This window comes from Octopus bimaculoides, chromosome 2, assembly GCF_001194135.2.
Source record: "Octopus bimaculoides isolate UCB-OBI-ISO-001 chromosome 2, ASM119413v2, whole genome shotgun sequence".
Taxonomy (NCBI): Eukaryota; Metazoa; Mollusca; class Cephalopoda; order Octopoda; family Octopodidae; genus Octopus; species Octopus bimaculoides.
This window is the reverse complement of record NC_068982.1, coordinates 30,685,720-30,692,129: the sequence shown is the minus strand read 5'-3', so window position 1 is coordinate 30,692,129 and position 6,410 is coordinate 30,685,720.

The following is a 6,410-nucleotide window of genomic DNA, read 5'->3' as shown; positions in this document are numbered from 1 at the left end:
ATATATATATATATATATATATATATATATATATATATATATATATATATATACAACAGGCTTCTTTCAGTTTCTGTCTAACATGTCCACTTACAAGGCTTTGGTCAGCCCTAGGCTATAGTAGAAAATACTTGCCCAAGGTGCCATAGAGTGGGACTGAACCTGAAACCACACTCTGAGTTTTTTAATATTTTGAAAGTATGTATTAATATTATATTTCTCAATCATATGTAACTTACAAATTTTTGATCTGTCAGAATATGACGCTTCTGTTTCTACAATAAGCCAGATTAACTTGTTTTACTCTCCAATTTACAGACATATTGATGTAGAGAAGCAAAATCTATTTTATGTCTAGGCTTGAAGAAGTAAGTATGTTGCTTATGGCTATTTTTTAAATGTATTCTCTGTTAGCTGTATATTGCTCATTTTAATATCATCCTTGATTTTATTTTAACTATGTACACTAGCACATTTGTGAATTATTTGCCATTTAGTAGGAAGGATATGATGTTACTTAGATTATGTTCTGAAAGTTAGCTTAAGGTGCTTTTAGTTCTATTACTTTCGTTATGTTGAGGTATTTGGAAGGTAATGCTAAGTTAACCTTTACACTATTTTTGATAAAGAGAATATAATATTTGTGGTTAGTAGAGAAATATATTTTTATCATTGACATGAAGTATTGGGCTTGCCAAAAACAAGACACAAGTTTTAGACATAGATTAATTTATTCAATCAGTGACATAGTTTCCAGTTAGTTTTGTGGGCAGATCAATTACTCCCTGGTGAAAGAATATTTCATGCTTTCACTAGAAATGAACTTTTCCAGGTGAATTTTGACATCCTCTTCAGAGCTGGAGATCTGTCTATTCAATGGATTCTGAAGAAACCAAAACAGGTGGAAATCTAAAGGTACAAGGTTGGATGAATGTGGAGGGTATGGCAATACTTCCCAGCCAATCCCCTGCTTCTTCTGTCACATCTGAAAAGGAATGTGTGGTCTGGCGTTGTTGTGATGGAAGACAATGCCCTTAAAATTAGCAAGTGATGGACCCTTCTGGTGGATTACTGCATTTAATTTGTCCAGCTGGTCATAGTAGATATCCAAATTGATGGTCTCATTTATGGGAAGAAGCTAATAAAAGTCAACACCCTTCTAATCCAACCAAATTGAAAGCATGACCTTCTCCAAGTGATGTCCTGCTTAGAAGTGCTTGTGGTGATTCATCATGATTCCTCCATGAACCTTTGCATTTCATATTGTTATAGACAATCCGCCTTCCATTCCCTGTTACCACTCTCTTCAAAAATGCATAATTTTCTTCATGCATCTGCAACAAACTGAAGATGGTCATTCATTGGACCAGCTTCTCCTCATTCAACTAATGTAAGACACAAACATTAAGCCCGCTGACATAACCAAATTGATGCAGATGGGTTTCAACACTTGATTTGGATATTTGGAGCATATGCATAATCATTCCTGGTCATATAACAGTTGTTGGTCTTGACTAACTCCTTCACTTTGTTGCTGTTAATCTTATTTGGCTGGCCAGAGTGAGGTACAACTTGAAAGGAAAAATTTCCCAATTGAAATCTTGAAAATGACTTCTGGCATACATGTTCCATAAGAGTGTTTTCTCCATACACAGCATGTATCTTCCTGTAGATTTTTGCAATGCATTCTTGCTTTTCTTAAAATATAAAAACATGACATGTTGATAATGTTCATTTTGGTTCTCCATTTTCAAGGTGATCTCAGGCACAAAAAATACAACCGGTCTCATCAGAAGTTTGCATTGAATTACGTTAGTGTGTCAGATATTTAACAAGTATTCATAAACCAAGGAAAAAAGTGAATGGTATCAAGTATCTAATGAGTATATACACACCAAGGAGAAAAGGGAACAAACTTTTGGGCCAACCTAATATGTATGTATATTAGACACTGTACACATACTACATGAGTATCTTGTTAAGCCCCTTGATGTATAGTATTCTTAATTGTCATACACTAAGGGGCTTCTTTTATGTATTCTATTGTTTCTACAAACCCACTTCTTTTCTTTTTATCATTATAATGGAGCACAGAGTAATTGATTTTTGTCAGAAAACAGATTCAATATTTCTATGATAAAGTCATTTACTAAGTTTGTTTTATGACTGTGAGCAGATGGTTAGAGTTTTTATTTATGAATAATATATTTCCATTTAGATTTCTATAAGGTAAGTAATTATTTGTAGTGAAGTCTAACATGAGATCTAGAGAAAATGATATTTCTTAAAATGATGCAGATGGTGAATTTTAAATTAAATTTCTTAAACCTAAACATAACATTCTTAAAAATTTATCTATGATTTGGCCATTTACATATTGGGAGATTGCTAGTCTATTCTCATTTCTATCTAAACCAATGCAGGAAAAGTCTTTTCTTTTTCCTAGTATGCCTGAGATATTCAAGCCTTCAAGTTCATATACAGACATCAACATCATTCAAACTACCCATGGATGTATCAAAAGGCTTACCAAAGATGCTGGCAGATAATAACAGAGCCTTCTTAGTGTCATTATTTTACTGACACCAATCTTGCTAAAAGCAGAAAATGTTTTTCTGAATTCTAATTCTTTCTGCAGAAAGGATATTGAAATTGGTGGTTAAGATTCTTCTATATCAAAGTAGGAGAATCTTCCAAGTGCTTTATTTTCTATTCTTCCAAACCACTTAGTTACAATGCCACTGCTGTTCCATTGCAGTAATTTTTTTGACATGCTTAATCTTTAAGATTATAGAGTTGAGAAAATGCTTTCTAACTATGACCTTGTTGTGACGTCATTTTGAGGGTCTCCAGCATGCATGCGCAGGGTTGGAACCTTCTGGAAGGCCTGCCAAAAGGTCTCCGATGTGCATGCACAGAAAACTAGCAGCAGCAGAGTTCTCTTGTATCTCGGACTTGAGACGCAGCAGCTGAACTATGCAGACGTGTCCTCAGCAGCTCTTTGTTCACCTTTGCTGCTGACCTAAGGCACTCGGTATTTGACCAGCTCTGTGTAGCTGGAGTTCTGGGAAGAATACCTTCACAAAGTATGATTAACTCCGACTTTGCTGCTTCCACACCAGACCTGGCTACTGATTGTCCCAAGGTGTAAATCTTGTACATACAAAATAAAAGGATTGTTTTTGTTTGGATGTTTTCTTGTTCCGATATTTTTCCTTCTAGCATTTATGTAAGGAATTGTGTGGCACCCTTTCAGTGCCAACCTTTAGCAGACTTACAACCTATTTACTTGTGGTGAGATTTAACAATCCACAGTTGGAGAGGTATAATTAGTTATCTTTGTAGATATTTAAAGTTATGAAGAACAACAGCATGGTTCGACATTCCATTCTGTGATCCATTTTTAATTATCTATTTTTTAAAATTATTTTTTCTTTGTTGATGATGTTATATAAACTATGAATCGTACATAAATTACAAGTATTTACACAAAGACTGGATAGAGGTAGTTCCCTTCACTGATTGATACAAAATATATATAACTCTTCTCAGATACTGGTCCTCATACTTCTAGGCAAAGTGTCATGTTCAGGGAAAAACCTAAGCCTTTGATTTAGTAGGAAGACTGTCCCAGCTAAAACTTCCATGAGAAGAGTTTGTTTCTACTGAAGTGGGACATACCTAAAAACAATGTCCCAAGTGGCACACATATATAGCATATTTACACATACTGTAGCAGGGTTAGTAGATATATTGCTAGTATTTACCTGGATAGTATTTCTACACTTATAATACTAGGATTAGTACATATATTACTAGGATTTACATATATAGTATGTTTACACATATGGCACATAGCTCAGAGGCTAGAGTGTTGGACTCACAATCACGAGGTAGTGAGTTCGATTCCTGGACTAAGCAATGTGTTGAGTTCTTGAGCAAGACACTTCATTTTACGTTGATGCAATTCACTCAGCAGTTGTATCAGCTTTTGCCTTTCCTTTGGCATGGAGAATAGAGGCTGGTATCCATGGGCGATTGTTGGTCTTCCATGCACAACCTTGACTGGACTTATTATTCAGAAGATAACTTTCATGGTCATTCATGACTGAAGTAGGTCTTTACCCTTTATTTTTAAACATATAGTCCCACAACTTACAGATGGATTTGTTACTTCCTTTATGGGCTCAGCTGAAGCTTTGGCAAGAATTTCTAAAGGATTCATGTATGCAATTAAAAGGTTTTAGCGGTTATTGATATCCAAAGTTATTTGCTTATGTTTCTTTATTTCTTTTTTCCATTATGATCTTTATATCAGTCTTAAAAGTTTTAATATCCTTGTTTTGTTGGATGCAGTTTGTATGGAAGTATATTGTGGAGGTGCAATGGCCCAGTGGTTAGGGCAGCGGATTCACAGTCATAGGATCGTGGTTTCGATTCCCAGACCAGGCGTTGTGAGTGTTCATTGAGCGAAAACACCTAAAGCTCCACGAGGCTCCGGCAGGGGATGGTGGCGAACCCTGCTGTACTCTTTCACCACAACTTTCTCTCACTCTTACTTCCTGTTTCTGTTGTGCCTGTAATTCAAAGGGTCAGCCTTGTCACACTGTGTCACGCTGAATATCCCAGAGAACTACATTAAGGGTACACGTGTCTGTGGAGTGCTCAACCACTTGCACGTTAATTTCACGAGCAGGCTGTTCCGTTGATCGGATCAACTGGAACACTCGATGTCATAAGCGACGGAGTGTCAACAACAAAAACGGAAATATATTAGTGATACATTTTTCAAAGAAATAGACCTTTCATTTCATATGCTTTTTAAGGTTTTCTGTTCATTTCAATAAGACACTTAACACAAAACATCCTGAAAGGCATCATAATATTTTCAGTAAAGTAACTGTGAGGGTGTTCCATATTTTACTGTGTTCACTATTCATTGATAATGCTTGACCATGTGGTGTAGGTTATATGCATTTGGAGGAACAAATAAGACAACATGATTTCAATACACATAGCAGAGTCTATTCATGCATTTCTAATTACTGATTCATTCTTTCATAATTCTGGATTACTTGCTTTTTGTTTGTTTGTTTTTTTTTTTCAGATTAATGAGCGAGTTGAGATTTGGTTGCTACACTCTTGTGTAGTAATCACTGAAGCAAGAAGCTCAGTTACAGAGTGCAAAAATATGTGTGTGCGTGCGTGCGTGCGTATGTGTGTGTGTGTGTGTGTGTGCATGTGCGTGCATGCGCGCATGTGTTTTGTTGGGGGATGAAGCCAACCGCTTCTCCAAGAGTGCAACAACTCTGCTGTTTTATATATGCATATACACATATATATATATACATATATATATATATATACATATATATATGTGTGTGTGTGTGTGTGTGTGTGTGTGTGTGTGTGTGTGTGTGTGTGTGTGTAATGAATAGATGGGGATAAATTATCTAGGCAGATATTGTATGAATAGTCAGTTATAATCCAGGTTATGGCAAACCACACTGAGTTGTAAAGAACACCTAGGGTTACTTAAGTGAGTACTCCCACTAAATTCATCTGATGGGTAAGTCCTGGGGTTGCTTTGCTGTGTGTGTGTGTACATATATATATAAGATATATATAAGATATATATACACACACACACATCATATATATATATATATATATATATATATATAATATATATATGTCTATATATATGACTGTATATACAGGATGTGATGGGTAAACTGTCATCATTCAATCTCATCAGAAGGCTTCTCTGTTGCAGGGTTACCCATTTACAGCTGAGTGGAATGGGGCAGTGTGAAAGGAAGTGTTTTGCTCAAGAACACAACATACTGCCTGGTCCAGAAACTGAACCCATGATCTTGTGATCATGAATGCAAAATCCTGATCACTCCACCATGCACCTTCACATATATGTATGTACATAGAAGTATATTTATATGTATATACATGTATAAATATGTAAGTATACATATATATGTGCGTGCGTGTGTATGTATGTGTATGTATATGTATTTTATATATATATATGTAATAATAATAATAATAATGATAATAATAATAATAATAATGATAATAATAATAATAATAATTGCTAAATGGAACTGGATGCGGTTACAAATGCTATGGAAAAACAGTCAGCCACCTTCTATATATGGATGACCTAAAATTATATGCAAAAAACGACTAAGAGCTAGAAACACTACTACAGACAGTACACGGCTTTACCAAGGAAATAGAAATGAAATTCGGATTAGAGAAATGTGCCAAAGCAACCCTGAAAAGAGGAAAATTAGTTAAAAGCAGCAATATAACACTAGATAAAGCCAATGAAATAAGAGAACTAGACGAAAGCCAACCATATAAGTATTTAGGAGTCAATGAACTAGATAGGA